Here is a 23501-nt window from a genome sequence, read left to right on the forward strand (position 1 = left end):
AACTGCTTTTCTGGTCCAGCAACTTGAATCTAATCCAGTATCAAAATAAGTTAGCCCTGCCCCTGTTGAGAATATGGTGAGATACTCCCAGAAACTTTAAAATAATGGAAATAAAATTGTCCTTTGAAAGATAAATACAAACAGGATAAGAATATGTAATGGGTATTGAGTCATGGAGTGAAGTAAATTCGTGGGATCAGTTTAATTCAACAACTGACTTCAATTCAATTGACATTTACTCTATAAATAGATGCTACATTGGATATAAAGATAAAAAGGGCATGGACCTCACAATCAGGTGGTTTACAGTGGGGTATAGGAGCAGCACACATAAGCGACTAGGTAATTATAATACAAGAATTATATGTTTTCTCTAAAAATAGTTGGATGTAAGGGAAACAATACAAAACACAAAAACAAAATTCAAAACTCCAGAAGACAGAAAAAACCCTACATTGTGACAAGAAGATCGGAAACAATTACTATGATTCATCTTTTCTATGATCTCCTTCCTCTTGCAAAAAAAAATCTAATTTAGTTAAGTATGTTTTATATAATATCATAATCCTACTAAGACAGAAGTGGTTCATTTAGAGATATAGGCAAAAGAAACAGGAAATAGTATTCAGCTAATCAGTAATATGACTTCTGACTAATACAAGCAGCATATTAGTTGTCAGGAAGTGGAAAGCGCTCTCAGATTTCAAAGTAACGCTGATGTAATAAGATTCAAGGCAAAAGAGAGCAGGTGGTGTGGTAATGGTCAGGCTTAACAAAGGACTCACTTTAAAGACTTAATTATTAAGGGCCATGACACACTGACAGTGCCCGATCTCGGAAGCAGGGTTGGGCCTGGTTAGTACTTGGATGGGATACTACCTAGAAAGACCAGGTGCTGTAGGCTTTAAAAATAATAATAAATAAAAAAGTTTGTTTAAATCATTGAGCTGCTCAAAAATTGACTGTAAACTATTTCCACTGTAGAAAATTTCTACGAAAACGATAAATTTATAACAGAAAGTTAAATAGCCATCGCAAGAAAAATGATTGTAAAAAAGTTTCTCAAGCTATCTATGAAACAGTCTTTGAAAGACCTAAAACTAAAGATAGCAAGAGAGAGCATTAGTCACTGAATAAAACATGCCAACACCCACCTTAACCATAAATCCATTAAGGAAAATTCTTTTACAAAATTATCTAATTAAGATTAAACTAATATTTATTGAAGGACTGCCCAGTCTGCCACTTTTATGTATTTATTTCACTTAATTCTCATAGTATTCTTTGTCCTCGTTTACATTCTTGAATATATGCATGAATGCGATGTATACAAACAGATAAAGCTCACGTACATATTTTAGTCAACAGAAAGGTACAGTTTCTTATTTTGTTCTTTCGCTTATCTTAGTCTGTAAAACTCTGAGTCAGGACTGTGATTATTTTCTCTTTTCCCACTCAGAAAACTTCAGGATAAGAATTTAATATAGCAGGATATGAAAATCTGCTCTATTGTTTACTTTTTACTGCTTAAAAGAAATGTGTCCTAGTTTAGAACTATCCAGTGCTTACTGAAGCCATTTAAGTTCCATCTGTGTGTGAAAAGGGTGGAAAAAAAAAATCCAAGTGTAAATGGGACAGTTGAAGAAAGAAACAGAGATAATTTGCGGGGGTGGTGGTGAAAGAGTTCCTAAAATTGGGAAGGGAAGACAGGTTTGTGGATTCTCTGGGGCTGTGTGAAGAGAGTGGCTGGAAGCAGTGATTGCGTATTTGTTCTTGCAGGCAGTTTGAGTGGCAGCAAGGTCCTGTAGTTAGCTTGGCATGGGGAAGGGCAGTTGCCAGAGGGTCTTTTCTATGTCAGAGAATACAGACGCCACACTGGCCTGAGCAGGAGCGAGTAGACTCCCTTCAGAAGGACTTAGAGGGTATTCTCAGGTAAGCACCAAAGCAGCAACCCCAGACTTCTTTTTAGAGAAACCACTGGGAAAGGGGCTGTGTTCCAAAGAATGACAACAGACTTCTTTCTCATAGACCCTGATGGGGAAGGGCTTAAAGTCAGAAATTTTGAAAAATTGAGAGATTTGACATTTTTTGTACTCGAATGTTATCAAGTTATAATTCTAAAAGAATCTCAAAATATAGCTTAATATCTGTAGAAAGTGATTTTAATAGACTTGAAATAGGATTTTAAGAAAGCAAGAACACCACACACATAAACAGTGAACAAATATATCAGGTTTTTGAGCTCTCAAATAACTGGCCCTCTTCTGTCATGATGATCAAGAGATCCCTGAAATGCACTTTTAATAGCGTATAATATAATAATGAATTAGGGTGTCTTCTCTGCTATCCATTCTATAATGGTCAGAGACAATGTTTATAAAGAAAGAGTTTTCCTTTTATTCTTGAAGCTTTATTTATGTGATAAACATCTTTACTGCAAAAGGCCAACTCAGCAAAACATGATTTGCTGATAGGCAAAGTTCTATTCATGTTTTGGAAACAGCTGATATTCTAGATCTAATATTGCCACAGTCAAATTATTTTGAAAATATAAAAATGTTCCAGAAGTGTATGTAAAACAATTTTATTAAATGATGAAAATATTTAGTGGCAAGCTGATATTATCAACGATGAATATAAATAATTTATTGCTGAGAGATCTCACTGGAGACTTCAGTTGTTATCAACTAACCACATTAAAAAGTTTTAAAAACCCTGTTTTAAACAAAACAGATCAATCTAGGCAGTTTAAGGAAGATGAAGATCTAGCATCAAATACTTCTCACTAATACTTGAATGTACTCAGCATATTTCTTTTGGTTCTGTTTTTAAGACATGGGAAAGATAATCACTTTGATAGGTTTAAAGTCATCCTGCTAGACAAGTAACAGGAAGGTAAAATATTAAATGACTACCAAATAATATAATAGAAGACTTAATACAGACAGAACAAATTGATAAAAAGCAGCAGGAAGACTGGTATTTATATTGCTATCCTTTAAATAGCAATGGCAAAATAACCTGCATTAGTACAGTGAATCTTGGAGATAGACAAAGGATATTTAAATCAGATTTACAGAAAAAAGGCAAAGAAACAGAATTTTCCTCCAAGCAGTGGTGTACTGGAGCCCACTCACACCAGCTCGTGAGAGCCAATAGCTAAAGTTTCAGAAACTTTGTGAGCCAGTTGTTAAACATGTCTTATCCATTATTAAAAATTAAGTTATATAAACTTAAAATTATGCTAAAAAAGGTAATTCTCAAAACATCACTTCTTAAATATTCTACTCCCTTTTATAATTATGTAGGCCTTGGGGAATACTCACATCTACTGTATCTACAAGGTGGAAACATAATGGTGAGCTACTACTGTGCATCTTTTCCCAGCTCCACTTTCAGTGACTTCATGGTGATAATTTCAAATCTGCCATGCTGGCTGTCACTCCCACTGAAATAGGTAAATACTACAAATTGAAGCTCTTCACTCTGAAGAATCAATTTTTAAACATTGATCAACTCACCACTCCAATGGGGTATTCTAAAATTTTGATCAAGAGGGCTGGTTTAAAATGATCAACACCAAAATACTTGAAAAACTACTCCTTGAAAATTCATTGATGACATATAAGGAATATTATCTTAAATGGTACTAAATTATAAATTAGATCAATTCTGGAATACTGCATAATACAATTAAAGGACCATTTTAATTTCATAAAGAACAAGATGCCATCCATTTTTAACTGATTGCCATGACTTTGGGGGTTTAATTTTGGTTTGGGGTCATTCTAAACAGAAATGAAGAGGGTTTGGAGAAAGAGTGGAATAAGAAAACACCATTGCTGAATACTTTGCGGGTCCATGTTCATAGTTCTAGTGTTACAATCAACATTTTGAATAGGAGCAGTATTCTAGAAGTTGCTTTCCTGATGAAGATATGTGCTCTTCTTTTTTCATTTAATGTTCTCGCACAGTTACACACCAATTATCTCTATTCAAGTACCTATTTTCTCACAATAATCTAATTTGTTTGTTCTTATATTGGTCATTGTTTACCTACTTTTCTTTACTCACCATTAACTCTTTGGAAACACTAAATTTTTGTGCATATGGATGAATGTGAAACAGGAGGGCAGACATGTTTCTTAGACCTTTAAGGTTCTTCCAAGGTGCCTTGCTTCATGAGGTGAGGAAAAGGCCAAATGGATGGGACTCTAGCCTCCCTTGTTTTCACCTTAATCAGAGCAGCTCAGCTTTTTGTATCTGTCTTATATATATCGATGTTCTATGTAAAATGTCATTAGAAAAAAATCCCTTTGTAGACAGGGAGGGGGCAGGGAGGGACAAAGAGGGAGGGAGGGAGAGAGAGTGCTCAAACCAATCCGTTAGAGAACATAGGTATGTGTGTGCATGCATACATATGTACCATTTGTAACTATGAAAGGTGTGTGTGTATTTAGGGAAGAACAGCTGTGGGTAGACTGGGTCTATTCATGGTTAAAACAGTGCATTTTTTTAAACTGAATTATATACATCATGTATTATTCATAAACCTGTACATATACCTAATTAAAATTTTTGGCACTCGAGACTTTTAAGTTAAAAATTGAAATGATAGAGTATGTAGGTAATCTAGGTTTTAAAGGAAAGAACAAAACAATTCCAAGTTTTGAATCTTCACACAGTTACATTATATGTGTTTTAAAAAGTTTCATGTGTTGTATTATATCACTTGTAAAACAAAGGCGACATTATCGCTCCAAACAGAAACAAAAGAACACTCGCAGAGAACTCTATGGAGATAAAATGAGAAGGCCCTGAGAAAGTACATTTTTAGACAATAAAGAACACTGCTAGTTGGAACACTGTCTCTTCGAGAATATAGCCAACACTTTTCAAACTAAATAGTCTTTCAAATTTGAAAAGAGAAAATAAATGCATTGATTTAAATTACTAGAAATGCATTTGCTTTTAAAAGACCCTTTTTTCCTAGAGCAAGTAAATCAATCAAATAGTAAAGAGGAAAGTGCAATAATGACCGTAAGACAAGAGTTCAAGGAAGATGAAGCACTGGCTACACAGGTGACGTGTGTTCCACAGACTCCTTTCTCTGAGGTCTTCTATCCCAATACCAACCAGGCCCATAAGCTTAGCTTATGAATCTGACAGGGCACAGCCCATGGCAGTAAGGATGCAGGACAGTGACTTTATTTCTTATTTTATTCATTGCAGCCCCGGGGAGAGAGATAACGAGAACAGGAATGAAATCCAGGTCTTCTACATAAAACACTGCAGAACATTACCACTGGGTCACCAGGGGGGAAAAAGGAGGAACTATTTTGTTTTAAAAGAGTTTGTTATAATATTTATGGTGGAAAATTATTTGGTTTGAGTTACCCAATGACTCATTAAAATCTCACTTTTATCAATCATATAGCTGAATTACAGTTTTCATAAAAAATCGGTTGACCCTGCTTTGCATTTAAATATTAACTATATTGTTTCAGAAACTGAAAAAAAGATGACTATCACCAACTTATTCTGGCAATTATAAAGTAATCAGAAATAACTTAAAATTTTACTTTTCATCTAATATTCTTACTATTTGGATATTTTTCATCCTTTAGTTATTGCTACAAGTGCTGTAGGCACTGTCACTAAGGAAAGCCCTGGCAAAATCTGGAAGAAATTACTTGGGTTTGACCCTTCCAACAGTTTAAGAAGGTTAAGAAATTCTACTGATGAGCTGATGTTTAATTTACTTTCACTGACTGAGACATGTAAAATCCCTGGTATTTGAATATTTTTGCCCTAAAAACATGGCAACTGCTTATTATTCAATAAATATATCACAGTGGCTCTGATGATCAAATGTCCTCTGTAAAATGGAAAAAATGTTACCAACTTAGGGTTCTTGGAGGTTAAATGAGCTACTTGATATACAGCACGTAGGACAATAACTGACACTCACAAGATGTTAGGAATCATGATGATGATAAAAATTTTATATTTCCCCTATCTGACATGGAATTATCAGTAAGATCAACAGCTAGCTTTCAACTATGGTATTTTCCTTATGCAATTTGTCTCTGTGAGATATACATAGGTACATTAGCCTCTATACATGATCATTCACCACTATGTCATATGCCTAAGGCACCATTTCCTAAAAGCTCATCTTTCATTATACCATTTTATAGCATGGTATTTAAAAACCTTTCCAAATATATATACTGGACAAAACAAAAACTAGTTAGGGAGAATATCAGAGAAGCTCTTAAAGAGTCAACTTCTTAATACATATAGCAGTGAGGTCAACTGGGACAAATATTTATCTATTTGGTTTCTACTAATAAAAGCACAAAAGGAAAATTTAAATGTAGATGAAAACTTTGAAAATGACAGGAGGATCCCAAAGCAGACTAGAATAAGAGGCAAACTTTGTATTCGAGTTTCTCAGTTTATAAAATGTTTGAAAATATATACTCTTCTCTCTACAGTAAAAAGAGTAGGTCATTTCACACTTTTTATATAGTGTTAAATAATAAGAAAACTAAAACCTAGATAATATAGGTAACAAACAATAATGCTAAAACTCGACCTGAAGTCTCCCGACATTAAGAGTCCAGTATTTTGTCTCTCACTTCCCCTGTGAATATGCTTTCTCAGCAGAAGTTACCATGATTAATTACTTTGGACACTTGATTAATTTAACAAGTACCTACTAAAAGTATAATGTGCACATTTTAGGGTCAGTTCAACAATAGAAACCATATACATAAATTCTAATGAGAAGAAAATATGGTCTTTGAAACAAAGGAATCCAGGAAAATGCTGCAGAATCACACAGTTCTATACACACAGACTCCAGTATGACCTTATTTTAACTAATTGCATATGCCATGACCCTATTCCCAAAGGTCACATCTAAGGAAATGAAAGTTAGGGCTGCAAAATATAAATTTCAGGGGGACACAGCTCAACCCATAACACATGATAATACACGAAACATAGGAAGAAGATGAAGTAAAAGGTCTAAGATCATTTCTTTGGGAAGTGGCAACAGAAACTCATTCAAGACTGTAATAAGTCAAGGTGTGTGTTGAATACTCTGTATTATCCACTAAAAGAATAAAAAGTATATAATTATAACCAGTTCACAGAGAGGAGAAATGGAAATCAAAAATTAATCTAAAAAATGGTAAGAAACAGAAAAAAAATAAAATAGGAGGGACAAAGTAAATATTACATTGATAAATTTAAACTCCCAAATGTCAGTAATACTAAATAAAACAGAATTAAATGCTCACCCAAAACTTCAAAAACTGTAAACTTAAGTAATAAAATTATATACAAACAGAAGGCAAAAACAGAAAGATATCTGGAAAATACCTATCTATTAGAAAACTAAAGATGAGTCAAAGAAGAAATCACCTAGGAAATTAGACTGTTATGAGCTGAATGAAAATAAAAATATCAAAAATTGTTCTATATAGCTAAAATATAATGTAAATACTTTACATAAGTATAAAAATTTCAAAATATAAAACTGTATTTAAATAAATAAATGTTTAGAGGATATGAATAGCATTAATATTTAAAAAAGGAAGTTTTCAAATCAATGACCTAAGCTTCTACCTTAAGAAACTAGAAAAAGAAGAGCAAATTGAAACCCAAATAAGTAGACAACAGGAAAAACTTGTTAGGAAAAATAAATGAAATACAAAACTGAAAAACAATAGAAAAACTCAATAAAACAAAAACTGATTCTTAAAGAAAATCAGCAAAATAGATGTATTTCTAGTGACTCTGACCAGAAATTAAACAGAAGACACAAATTACCAATATGGAAAATGAAAGAGGAAACATCACTACAGAGTCTACAAATGTTAAAATGATAATAAAGGAATATTATAAACAACTTTTTTTAGTACATTCAACGACTTAGATGAAATACTCAAATTTCTTCAAAGACAAATTATGAAAGCTAAAGTAAGAAAAAACAGACAAAAATTTACACAGATGCTTGTAGAAAAGAGAAGAGGTAACACTTCCCAATACATTCTATGAGGCCAGCATTATCTGCTATGAAAAGCAAAAAACAAAATTATAGTCTAATCCCTCATAAACAGACATAATTTTTAAGAATATGTGCACACCAAATCTACAATATATAAAAATGATAATACCTAATGACTAAATGGGGTTTATTCCTGGAATGCAATGTCAGTATAGTATTTTAAAATCAATCCATTAAACTCACTATATGAACAGATAAAAGCGAAAGACTATATTGTTATTCTATTAGCTGTGGAATAAAAATGACTAAATCCAACATACATTCATAAAAATACTCTCACCAAACTAGAAACAGAAGGGACTCATCTCCTCTTTATAAGGAACACCTGCTAAAAGCCTTGAATTAATATCATTCCTAGTGGTAAAAGGCTGAATACTATCCAAGATCAAAAAAGAGATGAGGATGTCTTCTCTAATCACTGAAAACAAACATTGAATTGGAGACTGTATCCAATCAAAAGGCAGCAAGAAGACATATACGGATTCTAAACTGGAAGGAAAGAAATAAAACTGTCTTTATTTGCAGACTAGATAGAAATGATAAGTGAGTTTAGCAAAGTTGTAGGATAAAAGGTCAATACACAAGATTCAATTATATTTCTATATACTCATAAAGAACAGAAATTGAAATTAAAAATATGTAATTTAGAATGGCATCAAAATATAACTTATTTAAATGTAAATTTGACAAAAGATGTTCCTAAGAGAAATTAAAGACTTAAATAAAATGAAAGCTATATCATGTTCATGAATAAAAAGACTCAAGATGTCAATTCTCCCCAAATTTATCTACAGGTTCAATTCCAATAAAAATTCCAACATAATTTTTTTGTAGAAATTGAACTGATCTTAAATTCTATGTAAAAATATAAAGAAACTAGAATAGTCAATACAATTTTAAAAAGAAGAACAAAGTTGTAGGATTTATAGTATCTGATTTCAAGGCTTATTATATAGATTATTATCAAAACAAATTGTATTGGTGTAAACATAGACATAATGATTAATAGAACAGAATACAGAGCCCAGTATCAACCAATATGTGCATGTTCAATTGACCCTCAACAAAAGTATCATGGCAATGCAAGGGAAAAAGAATAACCTTTTTAACGAACGGTGCACTGGATAGCCATACACTGGAACACTGTATAGCCATACATTTAAAAAAAAGTATGAACCTCAACTTTTATCTTCATACTATATGTAAAAATTAGCTTGAAATCAATCACGAACTTACATATAAGTACCAAAACCTATAAAACCTCTAGATGAAAACATAGGAGAAACTCTTATGACTTTATGTTTGGCAAAGATTTCTTAACTAGGACATAAAAGAACTTAGCATAAAATAAAACATATTTCACAAAATGAAAATCTAAAATTTAAACTTATGCTCTTCAAAGGATACTATTACTAAAATGAAAAGCAAGGCATAAAATGGGAGAACATATTTACAAAATGTATAAGTGACAAAGTACTTGCATCTAAAACATATAAAGAATTTCAAGACAAACATGGGAATAGATGGCTTCCTCTCAAGATGGTGAAGTAGGTAAACTGTGCTCACTTCCATGACCACATCAAAATTAAAACTAAATTATGGAAGAACCATCACTGAGAACCACCTCAAGACTAGCTGAACAGAATTCCTGTGAGGATGTAAAGAAGCCACAGTGAGACTGGTAGGAACGGGTGGAGATGTGGTATGGGCAAGTCCCACAACCACGGTGTGGCGATGAAGAAATGGGGGGGATATCTCGGCTGTGGAAGTCCCTCCTAAGAAGTGGTCCCAGCCCCAGATCAGGATCCTCAACCAGTGCCATCAGTGCCAGGAAAAGGATTCCCCATAACATCTGGCTGTGATAAACAGCAGGGATTGTGTCCCAGAGAAACAAAGGGCTGCGGGAGACCAAGGTGCTCCAGGTCTTAAACAGACCACACACACACAGGCTCACTTGCTCACAAACTCACTGCTCAAAGGTCCAGTGCAGGGACTGCAGCGTGAAAAGTGCCAAGGGCATATGAGGAGGAACTAAACTGACTAACTTCAGGGCAAGGCCTTGAAGGGCAAGGGCTGGGGCAACTCTCTCTGGGGATGAAAGCACTGGCAGGCCCCATTGCTCCTTTGTTAAACTCTCTTCCCACCAAGCCTGTAGATGCAGGCAGATGCCAAATCAGTAATCAAAATCTCTCAACAAACGAAAGCCCTGGACGAGATGGCTTTACAGGTGTATTTTACCAAACATTCAAAGAATACTTATTCTTCGAAAACTATTCCAAAAAATTGAAGAGTAGGGGCCAGCATTACAAGGCCAGCATTATCCTGATACCAAAATCAGACAAAGACACTACAACAAAAAAATTATAGGCCAATATCACTGATGAACATAGATGCAAAACTCTCCAACAAAATATTAGCAAACTAAATTTAGCAATACATTAAAAAGATACCATAATCAGGTGGGATTTATTCCTAGATGCAAGGTTGGTTCAATATCTGCAAATGGCTGTCATTGATAAACCACATAAACAAAACAAAGGTTAAAAATCATATGATCATATCACCAGACACAGAAAAAGCATTTGATAAAATCCAATGTTCATTTATGACAAAAACTGTCCTCAAAGGCCCCTCAATATAATACAGGCCATATATGGCAAACCCACAGCTAACACACTTTTCTTTAAAATCAGAAATAAGACAAAGATGTCTACTTTCACCACTTTCATTCAACATCGTATTAGAAGTCCTAGCCACAGCAACAAGAAACAAAAGGCATCCAAATTGGAAAGGAAGTAAAACTGTCATTATTTACAGAAGCCATGATACAGAGCACCCTACAAGATTCCACTAAAAAACTATTAGAACTAATAAATGAATTCAGTAAAGTAGCAGATTCAAAATTAATTTTCAGAAATCGGTTGCATATTTATACACCAATAACAAATTATCAAAAGAAATATTAAGAAAACAATCTTATTTACAGTTGCATGACAAAGACTACCTAGAATAAATTTAACTGAAGTAAAAGACCTGCACTTGAAAAATTATGACACTGAAGGAAATATAAATAAAGGATGGCTATACTGTGTTCATGGATAAGAATTAACATCATTAAAATGTTCATACTACACAAAGCAATCTCCAGATTCCATGCAATCCCTACCAAAATATTAATGGCATTTTTCAAAGAAATAGACTATTACTAAAATTTCTATGGACCCACGAAGATCTCTAATGGCCAAAACAATCTTAAAAAAGAACAAGGTTGGAGATATCATACTACCTGATAACTAACACTACTGTAGGGCTATCATAATCAAAACAGCATGGTATTGACATAAAAACAGGCACATGCAATGGGGTAAACACAGTCTCTTCAATAAATGGTGATGAGAAAACTGGACAGATACATGCAAAAAACAATAACAACAACAACAAAAAACTAGACCACTCCCTACACTATATATAAAAATAAACTCAAAATGGATTAAAGACTTAAATGTAAGACCTGAAACCATAAAACTCCTAGAAGGAAACACAGGCAGTAAGTTGACACTGCTCTTATCAATATTTTTTTTGGATATGTCTCCTAGAGAAAAGGTAACAAAAGAAAAAACAAACAAATGGGACTACATCAAACTAAAAGTTCTTGCAGAGCAAAGGAAATGAGCAACAAAATGAAAAGACAGCCTACTGAATGGGGAAGATATTTGCCAATGATACATCTGATAAGTGGCTAATATCAAAAATATATTAAAAAACTCATGTAAGTTAATGCCAAAAAAACAATCTTATTAAAAAATGGGTGGGGAACCTGAATAGACATTTCTTCAAGAGGACCTACAGATGGCCAACAGATAGATGAAAAGACACACAATATCATCAATCATCAGGGAAATGCAAATCAAAACCAAAATGAGGTATCACTTCACATCTGTTAGAGTGGCTGTCATTGAGTAATCAACAAATAGTATTGGAGAGGATATGAAAAGGGTACCATTGTGTGAGTATAAACTGGTGCAGCCATATGGAAAAGTGTGGAGATTCCTCAAAAAATTAAAAATAGAACTATATGACTCAACAATTCCATTTCTGGGTATTTACTCAAAGACATCCAAAACACTCATTTGAAAAGATAATATGCACTCCTATGTTCGTTGTGGCATTATTTACAATAGCCAAGATATGGAAGCAACCTAAGTGTCCATTGATAGATGAATGGATAAAAAAGATATGGTACATATATATAATAAAATATTACTCAGCCATGAAAAAGAATGAAATCTTATTATTTGTCACAATATGAATGGTCCTAGAGGGTATTACATTAAGTAAAATAAGTCAGACAAAGACAAATATCATATGATTGCAGATATGTGGAACTTAAATAATAAAATAAATGAACAAACAAAACAAACTCATAGTTACAAAGAACAGATGGTTGCCGGATTGTGGGGGGGATGTTGGAGGGTTGGGTGAAAAGGTAAAAGGGATTATTTTTATAACCGCCAACAAATTGGCAGTTATAAAAATAGTCACAGGGATGTGAAGCACAGCATAGGGAATATAGTCAATAATATTGTAATAACTATGTGTGGTGTCAGATGGGTATTAGACTTATTGCGATGAACACTTTATAAGGTATATAAATGTCTAATTACTACATGGTACAGCTGAAACTAATATAATATTGTATGTCAACTGCAATTCAAAATAAATTTAAAGACGGAATTCTGACCCATGCTACAACATGCATAAACCTTGACGTCATGCTCAATGAAATAAGCGAGAGTATATGATTCCACTTATGTGAGGTATTGGAGTAGTCAAACACATAGAGACAGCAAGTAGAATGACGATTGCAATGATACAGCTGAAACTAATATAATATTGTACGTCAACTGCAATTCAAAATAAATTTAAAGACGGAATTCTGACCCATGCTACAACATGCATAAACCTTGATGTCATGCTCAATGAAATAAGCGAGAGTATATGATTCCACTTATGTGAGGTATTGGAATAGTCAAACACATAGAGACAGCAAGTAGAATGACGATTGCAAGGAATTGTGGGGAGAGGGTAATGGGGAGCTATTGTTTAATGGATATAATTTGTTTTGCAAGATGTAAAGAGTCCTGGAGATGGATAGTGGTGATCACTGAAAAACAATGTGAATATACTTAATACCACTGAACTGCATACTTAAAAAATGATTAAGATCTTAAATTTTGTTAAGTGTATTTTATAATCAAAAATAAAAATATCCACAATAAAAAGACAAACATGGCAATAGATCTGAACACTCACCCAAAAAGGAAAATGTTCAAATGCAAAACAAACACATAAAAGATGTTCAGCATATTAATCATTAGGGAACTACATATTAAAATCACAATGAGATAGTCCTACACATCCACTAGAATGGCTGAAATTAAAAAGAATGATGACAGCAAAGGGTGGCAAGGATGTGGAGCAATTGCAACTCTTATAATATGGCAGGTTCTTGAATAATGTCTGGTTCGATGTTGTTTCATTACAATGTTGATGAGATGCCATAGCAATCTCTCTTATTTATATCAATTAGCCTAAGGTAAAAAGGTTTTGTTATATATCATTCTGCTTAAAAGTCGAGAACCTATAGACGACACTGAGGACTCACTGCCTACTATTCCTAGAAAAGTAAAATTGAATAGCCACTCGGGAAAAGAGTTTGGCAGCTTCTGAAATATTTAAATGTACACTCATTACACATTCCAGTCCTTCCGCTACAAGGCATTTACCCGAGAAATGAAGGCATATGTCCACACAAAGACTTGTACATGAATCTTCACAGCGGGCTTACTTATAAAGGCCAGAACTAGAAACAAATCAAATGTCCATCAACTGGTAAATGAATAAAAAAGCTGTAGTATACCCATACAATAGAATATTACTCAGCACGAAAAACGGCAAACTATTGAAATATGACTATACATGGATAAATCTCAAAATAGAGTACGTACTGTATGCTTCTATATACATAATTATATATATGTTAAGCTATGCAAACTAATCTACAAATAGAAAGCAGATCAGTGGTTGCCAGAAGACAGATATAGGGCTGAAAATGACAGATTATAAAGGGGCATGTGGAAATTTCTGGGGTTGATAGATCTGTCCAACATCTTGATCCTGATGATGGTTCCACAGGTGTCCAAATGCGTTAGACTGTACACTTTAAAATGCAGTTTATTTTATGTCATTTGCATATCAATACTGATGCTGTTAAAAAGTGGAGATGGAATGTAAAAAAGAATCAAGCAATACAAAAGAAGAGAGAAAAAAGAAGTTAGATTATGAAGAATAAATGGAATACTAAAAATTAGTTAATTAATCCTAAAGAAGTCAAGATCATATATAGAGAAAAAGAACACAGACCAGGAAGGACAAATAAAAACCAAATAGTAAGATGGCAGATTTAAACTCCCAAATTCAGTAATTTTACTAAATAAAAATAGAATAAATGTTTCAAATGTATTCAAATACTGTCAGGCTAGATTTTGAAAAGTTGCACAATAACAGAGGGCATATGTAATGTATGAGAAAACAAAATATAACAGGATGAAAAAAATATGCACTTTACAAAAAAAAACCAAAAGGAAGTTAGTATAGCTATATTAATATTAGACAAAGAAAAATGAAAAGCCAAAAAGCATTACTAGAGATAAATTTAAATACTTTGTATAGTAAAAGTTTTGATTTATCAAAAATATATAACTATTAAAATCATTTGTACCAAAAGCTTCAATACATAAAGAAAAATCTGACAGAGCTATAAAGAGCTGAGAAATCTCTCACTGTAACTGCTTAAATAAACTGATTAAAAACTAATCAGCACCAAATGCTTTAAAAATATAATAAAGAAACTTTAAGTATATAGAATACTGTATCTACGATTATACAATTCCTTCAAAAGTACATTGAAAACTTAAAATAAGTGATCATAAAGTAGCACATAAATCAAGTCTCAAACCATCTCAAGGGACTGAAATGAATCTCTGACCACGCACACAAAAATAAGCTTGAAATTAATAACCAAAAGATAAGTAGAGCATTACCATGTATTTTTAAATTAAGAAATATACTGCTAAAGAGTCTATAGGTCAACAAAGCAATCACAGTGAAAACTAGAAATATTTTTAACTGAATGGTACAAGAAAACAAAGTATTAAAATTTGTGGCTTTATAGCTAAAGCCATTCCTAGAGGGACATTCGTAGCCTTTAATGCATGTATTACAAGAAGGACTGGAAATCAATACTGTAACTCTCCAATATTGTAACTCTCCATCTTTAGAGGTTAGATAAGCATAGCAAACTAAATTCAAAGAAAGTAAACCAAAGGAAAAAATAAAAGAGAAGAAATCAATAATGTAGAAAATAGGCATACAATATAAAGACTGGAAAGAGGCAGAGAATGCTTTTTTTTTTTTAGAATTTTTTTTTTTTGGAAGACTAATGGCTTAATAAACCGAAAACACTAATGAGAGAGAGATAGAGACAGACAGACAGACAAATATCTAATATTGGAAAGAAAAGGAGAAAATCATTATAGACCCCATAAATGTGTGCTAATATGATAGCCACTTATCACATGAAGCTATTTAAAATAAAATTTAAATTATTTCCAATGAAATAAAATAAATCTAGTATCTAGTCATATGAGCCAAATTTGAAGTGCGTAATAGCCGTATGCCGACCAAGATTGAATCATGAAAAAATATTAATAATAAGATTTAATCAGTAATGAAAAACCTCCCAATAAATAAAAGTCCTGGACCTGGTGCCTTCACTGGTGAATTCTACCAAATATTTAAAAAAGAATTAATACCAATCTTTCTTAAACTCTTCAAAAAAAATAGGAGAGGAGAAAACACATCCTTAGTCATTTTACAAGGTGAGTATTACCCTGATACTAAAACCAGACAAAGCCATTATAAGTAAATAAAGTTACAGGCCAATAACCCAGAAGATCAAAAACTGTCTATAAGACATTAGCAAACCAAATTCGACAATACTTGAAAAGGACCATACGCCATGATCAAGTGGCATTTAGGAAGGCAAGGATGGTTTAATATCTGCAAATCAATCAATGTGATATACTACATTAACAAAATGAAGAATTAAAATCAACTGATCACCTCCATATATGCATTTGACAACATTTAACATCCATTTATGATAAAAACTCTCAATAAAGTGGGCATAGAGAGAACATACCTCAACATAATAAAGGCCAGATAAGAAAAGTCCACAGCTAACATCATCCTCAAAAGTAAAATGCTGAAAGCTTCCCTCTAAGCTCAGGAACAAGGCAATAATGTCCACTCTTACCACTTTTATTCAACATAAGTATTTCAAGTCCAAGCCAGAGCAAATAAGCAAGAAAAAAAAAAAATCCAAATTGGAAAAGAAGTAAACTTGTCACTATTTGTAGCTGGCATTATATTATATATCGAAAACACTAAAGACTCCACCAAAAACCTGTTATAACTAATAAATCCAGTAAAGTTGAAGAATACAAAATCAATATATAAACACCTGTTGTGTTCTATACACTAATAATAAACTACCAGAAAGAGAAACTAAGAAAACAATGCCACTTACAATTGTATCAAAAAGAACTACCTAGGAATAAATATAATTAAGGAGGAAGAAACCCGTGCACTAAAAATGATAAAATACTGATGAAGGAAATTGAAGAAGATACAAATTAATGACAAGATGTTCCATGTTCACGATTGTAATTAATATTGTTCAAATGTCCATACCAACCTAAAGCAATCTATAGTTTCAATGCAATCTCTATTGAAAGTCTAATGGCATTTTTCACAGAAATAAAACAATCCTAAAATTTGTATGGAACTACCAAAGACCCCAAATAGCCAAAGCAATCTTAAGGGTAAAAAAAAAAAAAGCTGGAGGCATTATGTACCCTGATTTCAAACTATATTACAAAGTTAGTCATCAAAACAATATGGCATTGGCTTAAAAAACAGACATACAGATCCATGGAAAAGAATAGGAGCCTGGAAAAAAACCCACACCTATATGGCCAATTAATGCATGACAAAGGAGCCAAGGATATACAAAGAAGAAAGAACAGTCTCTTAAATAAATGGTGCTGGGAAAATGGGACCACTATTTTACACTACACACAAAAATGACCTGAAAATGGACTAAAAATTTGAATGTAAGACCTGAAACCATAAAACTCCTAGAAGAAATAGATGGTAAGCTCATTAACATCAGTCTTGGTGATAATTTTGGGGGTATGACACCAGAAGCAAAACAACAGAAGCAAAAACAAACATGGGGCTACATCAAACTAAAAAGCTGCTGCAAAGCAAAGGAAACCAATGAAATGAAAAGGCAATACACTGAATGGAAAAAAATTGCAAATCCTACATCCAATAAGGAGTTAATATCCAAAATATATAAAGAACTCATACAACTCAATACTAAAAGCCAAATAATCTGATTAAAAAATGGGCAGAGGATCTGAATAGACATTTTTCCAAAGACATACAGATGGCCAACAGGCACATAAAAAGATGCTTATCATCACTAATCATCAGGGAAACGCAATTTGAAACCACAATGAGGTATCACCTTAGAATAGCTATTATCAAAGACAAGAAATAACAAGAGTTGGAAAAGATGTGGAGAAAAGGGAACCCTCATGCACTGCTGGTACAAATGTAAACTGATGCAGCCGCTATGGAAAATAGTATTGATGTTCTTCAAAAAATTAAAAACAGTTATACCACTTCTGGGTATTTATTTGAAGAAAATGAAAACACTAATTTGAAAAGATACATGCACCTTCATGTTTGTTGCAGCATTATTTATAGTAGCCAGGATATGGAAACAACCTACGTGTGCATCCATTGATGAATGGATAAAGAAAATGTGATACACACACATATGCACAGTGGAATATTTTTCAGCCATAAAAAGAAGAAAATTTTACCTTTTGTGAGAACGTGGATGGAATTTGAGGGCAGTATGCTAAGTGAAATAATTCAGAGAGAGAAAGACAAATACCATATGATGTTATATATGATCTCACATTTTCAGTGAAACCTTAAACAATAAAATCAGAAATAAAACCAAGAAAACTTGAGCTCAAAGATAAAACACATTGTCTCCTAGAGGTGGGGTTGGGGTGGGTGAAATAACTGAACGGAGTCAAAAGGTACACACTTCAGTTATAAAATAAATAAGTCATGGGGATATAATGTACAGCTGGATGACTATACTCATACTGTATTTCATAGTTTAAAGCTGCTAGCAGAGTAAATTTTAAAAGTTCTCATCACACACACAGATTTTTCTAACTATGTATAGTGACAGATGTCAAATAGACATCGTGATCATTTTGCAATATACACAAATATTGGATCATTATGTTGTACATCTGACACTAATTTTATATGTCAGTTTATACCTCAATAAAAAGAAAAAAAGGCACAAATAAGTCAATTTCAAGAGGTCACATAGTAAATAATTCCATTTATATAACATTCTCAAAATGACAAAACTACACTGATAGAATAAATTAGTGGTAGTCAGAGGTTAAGGATAGTGGGAAGGGATGGGTGTGAATATAAAGAAGTATGAGTAATATATTTGTGTTTTGTATTTTGAATAGTTCTATATTCTAATTGCATTGGTTGTGACATAAATCTATAGATGTGGTAAAATGGCATACAACTATACACAGCCATTGCACTAACATCAATTTCTTGGTTTTGAAATTGTATTGTAGTTATATAAGATATAACCATTAGGGAAAACTGGGTGAAAAGTACGTAAGACCTCTCTATTGTCTTTGTAAATTCCCATGAATCTAAAATTACTTCAAAATAAAAAGTAAAAAGAAACCCAATTTTTATTTTAAAAGTTTAGCGTATGATTGATACCAAATATGACAAATATAAGAAATCATAGGCCAATCTCTCTCATAAACACAAAAGCAAATATCCTAAACAAAATGTTAACAAATCAAATAAAATAAAAATGGGTTTAGTGTAGGAAAGCAAGGTGGCTTACCATTAGAAAAACAATCACTGTATAATTCAACTCATTAACAAAATAAAGGTAAAAAAGCATACAACCAAAAAAGCAAAAACCAAAAAAAGTATTTAACATTTGAAAATATTCATTTTTAATAAATAAAAATTCTTAGCAAGTCTAGGAAAATAACTTAATTTGATTTTTAAAAAACCTAGAGTGATGTCAATAAAAATGGCGGAGTAAGGAACTTTAATTCCACCTCTCCAGCAACAAAAAATGGGCAAAATTAACCAGAATTTACTTTTTCAGAACTCTGGAAATTAACCAAAGGATTACATTACTACACTTAACTTGTATTCAAGAAAAATAGCCGACTCTTGATAAGAACAGTGACTTTATTGCTCAAAGCTGCTTTCCTGGAGGCATTAATTGAAAAACTTTTACAGGCTAATATCATAGCTATGGCTGCCTCAACAGAGTGACTTTTGCAATGCTTTAACTTACTCCACTCCTATTCCTTGTTCTACAGCTCAGCACTATCTGTAAAAATAACAGCCACATTCTTGATACTGAAGGGAGCAGAATGAACTAATTTGCAAAGTATTGTAATTATTTGTTCTGACCTGTTTGGCAGTTTCCTGGAAGATGGTTCAAAAGACTTGTCTTTATTTTGCCTAACTCAAAACCGGCCTATTGCTCCAAGCTGCTTTCCTGGAGGCATTAATTGAAAAACTCTTACAGGCTAATATCATAGCTATGGCTGCCTCAACCGACAGAAAACAGTTGGCCATACAATAGATTAACCAAAAAATTTGGGAAGAAAAGCTGAAAAATAAGATGCTCTGACATTCCTGAGAATCTAGACCATGTGGGCATGCCCAGAAGAGAATTGAGAAGAACCTAAGTTCTCGCCTGCTGCTGACCTTAAGGCTCTTTGGAAGCTGAAAGTAAAGGCTAAGGTAGAGTTGTCTGAGCGTGGAAGGCAAGCTCCAACACATATACTGAGCTCATAGCAAAGAATGGAAGAATTTTTGGCTTCAGGCATTTAAGGAAATCTCTGTCCAGTTATTAGCTGATCAGTAAGCAAATGGAAGAAACCTCAATGGGCAAACAAGACAAAAAATAGAGCTTATAAAATAAGTTCAGAGAAGTCACTAAACAAACATGTACAGTAAGACTGATATAAAAACAAATTCAGGAAAGGGAGAGAATCTGATATCCAGAGTTACCGATTTATAATATTCACAATATCCAGACTTCAACAACAACAGCAATAATTACAAGGCCTGCAATAAAACAATATAGTATGACCCATAGAGGAAAAAGGAAATAAATAGAAACTGCCTGAGAAAAGCCAGACAATAGACTTTAGACAAAAGCTTTAAATCAGTTATTTAAAATATGTTCAACAAACTAAAGAAAACCATATCTATAAAGAACTAAAGGAAGGTATGGGAACAATGTATCACCTACCTAACTTGTAATATCAATAAACAAATTATTAAAAGAACAAAACAGAACTTCTGAGGTTGAAAAGTGCAATAATAAATGAAAAACTCACTAGAAGGGCTCAACAGTAGATATGAACAGGCGAACCAAAGAATCGGCAAACACAGATCCATTGAGATTATCTGGCTTGAGGAACATAAAGAGAATGAAGAAATGTAAACAAAGCCTCAGAGGCCTGTGGGATACCATCAAGTGATCAACATATACATAATAGAAAAGACAGAAGCAGGGAGAGAGGAGGAGGATGTAGGCTGGTGGTAGTTGAAAGGGGGAGGGCAGAGAATATTTGAATAATAATGGTCAAAACTTCTAAACTTTGAAGGTTAATGAACTCCAAAAGGATAAACTCAGAGAGATCCACACCTACATATATCATAATCAAACTGTCAAAAGCTAAAGGTGAAGACAGAAAACCTTAATGACAGGAAAGGAGGAGCGACTCATCATTTATTTACAAGGGACCCTCAGTAAGAGTAACATCTGATTTCTAATCAGAGATAGTGGAGGCCAGAAGGTAGTGGATGGCATATTCAAAGTACAGAAAAAAAAAAAGTCAACCAAGAATTATTTGGCAAAACTATCCATCAGAAATGATGAAATTAAGACTTTCTCAGATAAACAAAAAGTGAGTCTGTCACTAGCAAACCAGCCCTATCAGTGCTAATGGGAATTCTTCAGAATGCAATGAAGGGACATTAGAAAGCAACTCAATGGCATATGAAGAAAAAAACATCAGGAAAGGTAACTAAATAAATATAAAAGCATAAAGGTATTTTTGTTTGTAACTCCTTTTCTTTCGTAATCTCATTAAAAGACAATTGCATAAAGCAATAATCATAAATGTAGGTTGACAGGTACATCATATAAAAGATTTAATCCATGACAGTAAGAGATTACATGGGGAAAAGTTTTTGTATACTATTGAAATTAAACCGGCATAAATCCTAACTAGATTGTTATAATTAAGATGTTAATTGTAATCCATAGAGAAACCACAAAACATCTGTCTGCACAAAGGCTTGGATGTGAATGCTCACAGCATCTTTATCACAGCCCCAAAGTGAATCAGACCAAATGTCCATCAGCTGATGAATGGATAAACAGTACGCGATATATCCATACAATGACATATTATTCAGCCATAAGAAGATATGAAGTACCATTAAATACTACAACATGGATGAACTTTGAAAATGTTATGCCATGCCAAACACAAAAAGCCACATATTGTACAATTCTAATTATGTGAAATGTCTAGAATGGGCAAATCACAGAGATAGAAAATAGGTTAGTGGTTGCCAGGGAAGAAGAGAGCAAAGAATTGGAGCTAACTGCTAACAGGTAGAGAGCCATTTATTTTTGGTGTGATAAAAATGTTCTTTAATTAGATAGTGGTGATAGTTATCCAACATAGTGAGTAGATTAAAACCACTGAAGTATGTACTTCTAAGTGGTGAATTTCATGTTATATGAAGTCTCTCAGTTAAACATGCTACAAAAAGCCTACTGATACATCATATTTAACAGTGATATAAGTTTAATATGTAATTTTAATGATGAAAGAAAAAAATTTAATGATGCTTTTTTTTGAGACTGGAAATGAAACAGGGACACTTATCATCACTCCTGGTCTACATGGATTGGAAAAGTACAAAAGAGAAAAAAAACAATATTTAGAGAAACTATTAGAATTTAAAAAATTAGCAAGATTGCTAGATACAAGGTTATTATACAAAAATCAATTGTATTTCTATATACCAAATATAGTTAGAAAGTTGAAATTTAAGAAACAATATCATATACAATGTCATCTAAAAACACTAAATACCCAAGAATAAATCTAAGATATGCAGTATGTCTGTACAAAAAGCTGCAACAGATTATCAAAAAAATGTTTTTGAATTGATTTATTCATGGGTTGCCATGAAGTCAATGCCATATGGATGCCAGTTCTTCCACAATTGCTCTACATATCAAATGTAATCCCAATTGAAGAGCTCAGTTTAATAATTTGTAGAAAATGACAAGAAGGTTTTAAAATTTACATAAAAATGGAAAATGACAATTTTATAGAAGGAAAACAAAGCTGGAAAACTACTGTACCAGATGCCTATTATGAAGCTACAGTAATTAGGACTGTGGTGTCAGCACAAGGATGGACAAGTAGATTAGTAGCACATGTAAGAAAGTCTGGAAACAGATCCACACAATTCTGGACACTTTTTGTATGATAAAAGTGGTATGTGTAGAGCTGTAGGAAGCAGTCTTTTCATTAATTGGTATTGGGCCTTTGATTTGGAAAACTTTTGAAAAAAAGTAAACTCAATCATCACTTCACACCAAACACAAAAATCAACTCCAGGAGATTACCGATCTTAAATGTAAAAAGTAGAGTATTAAAGCTTCTAGAAAGACTTGCAATTGTCTTTATGACTTTGTGGTAGGAAAATATTTCTTAAACACAACACACACAAAAAAACCACCAAATAAAAGAAAGGAAAAAATTGATGATTAAAATTAGTAACTCTAGTCATCAAAAGACCCCTTTAAAAGAGTGAAGAGGCAAACCAATGGGAAGAAATATATGCAAGACTAATTTCTGAAATATGTAAAGAACTCTTTACAAACCAGTATGAAAAAACACAAGCAACCCAACATAAAGTCTTAAAAAGGCACTTCATATAGGAGATCAATGTCCAATTAACATAAAGTGTTCAATCTTATTCATCAAAGGATATGTAAATTAAAACATAATTAGATATCACTACATACCTACCAGAATGATTAAAATATAAAAGACTTGACCAAGTGTTGGCAAGGATGTAAAGTAACTGGAATTTTCCTATCCTG

General features: G+C 33.0%; 1 protein-coding gene across 1 annotated transcript in view; it reads right to left on the bottom strand.

Moving 5' to 3' along the window:
- The window catches only part of DNAJC1 (DnaJ heat shock protein family (Hsp40) member C1), a 186782-nt gene that overhangs the window by 63356 nt on the left and 99925 nt on the right, over positions 1 to 23501 (bottom strand). The window lies entirely within an intron of this gene.

The sequence above is a fragment of the Pteropus alecto genome, unplaced genomic scaffold, assembly GCF_000325575.1.
Source record: "Pteropus alecto unplaced genomic scaffold, ASM32557v1 scaffold11, whole genome shotgun sequence".
NCBI classification, from domain to species: Eukaryota; Metazoa; Chordata; class Mammalia; order Chiroptera; family Pteropodidae; genus Pteropus; species Pteropus alecto.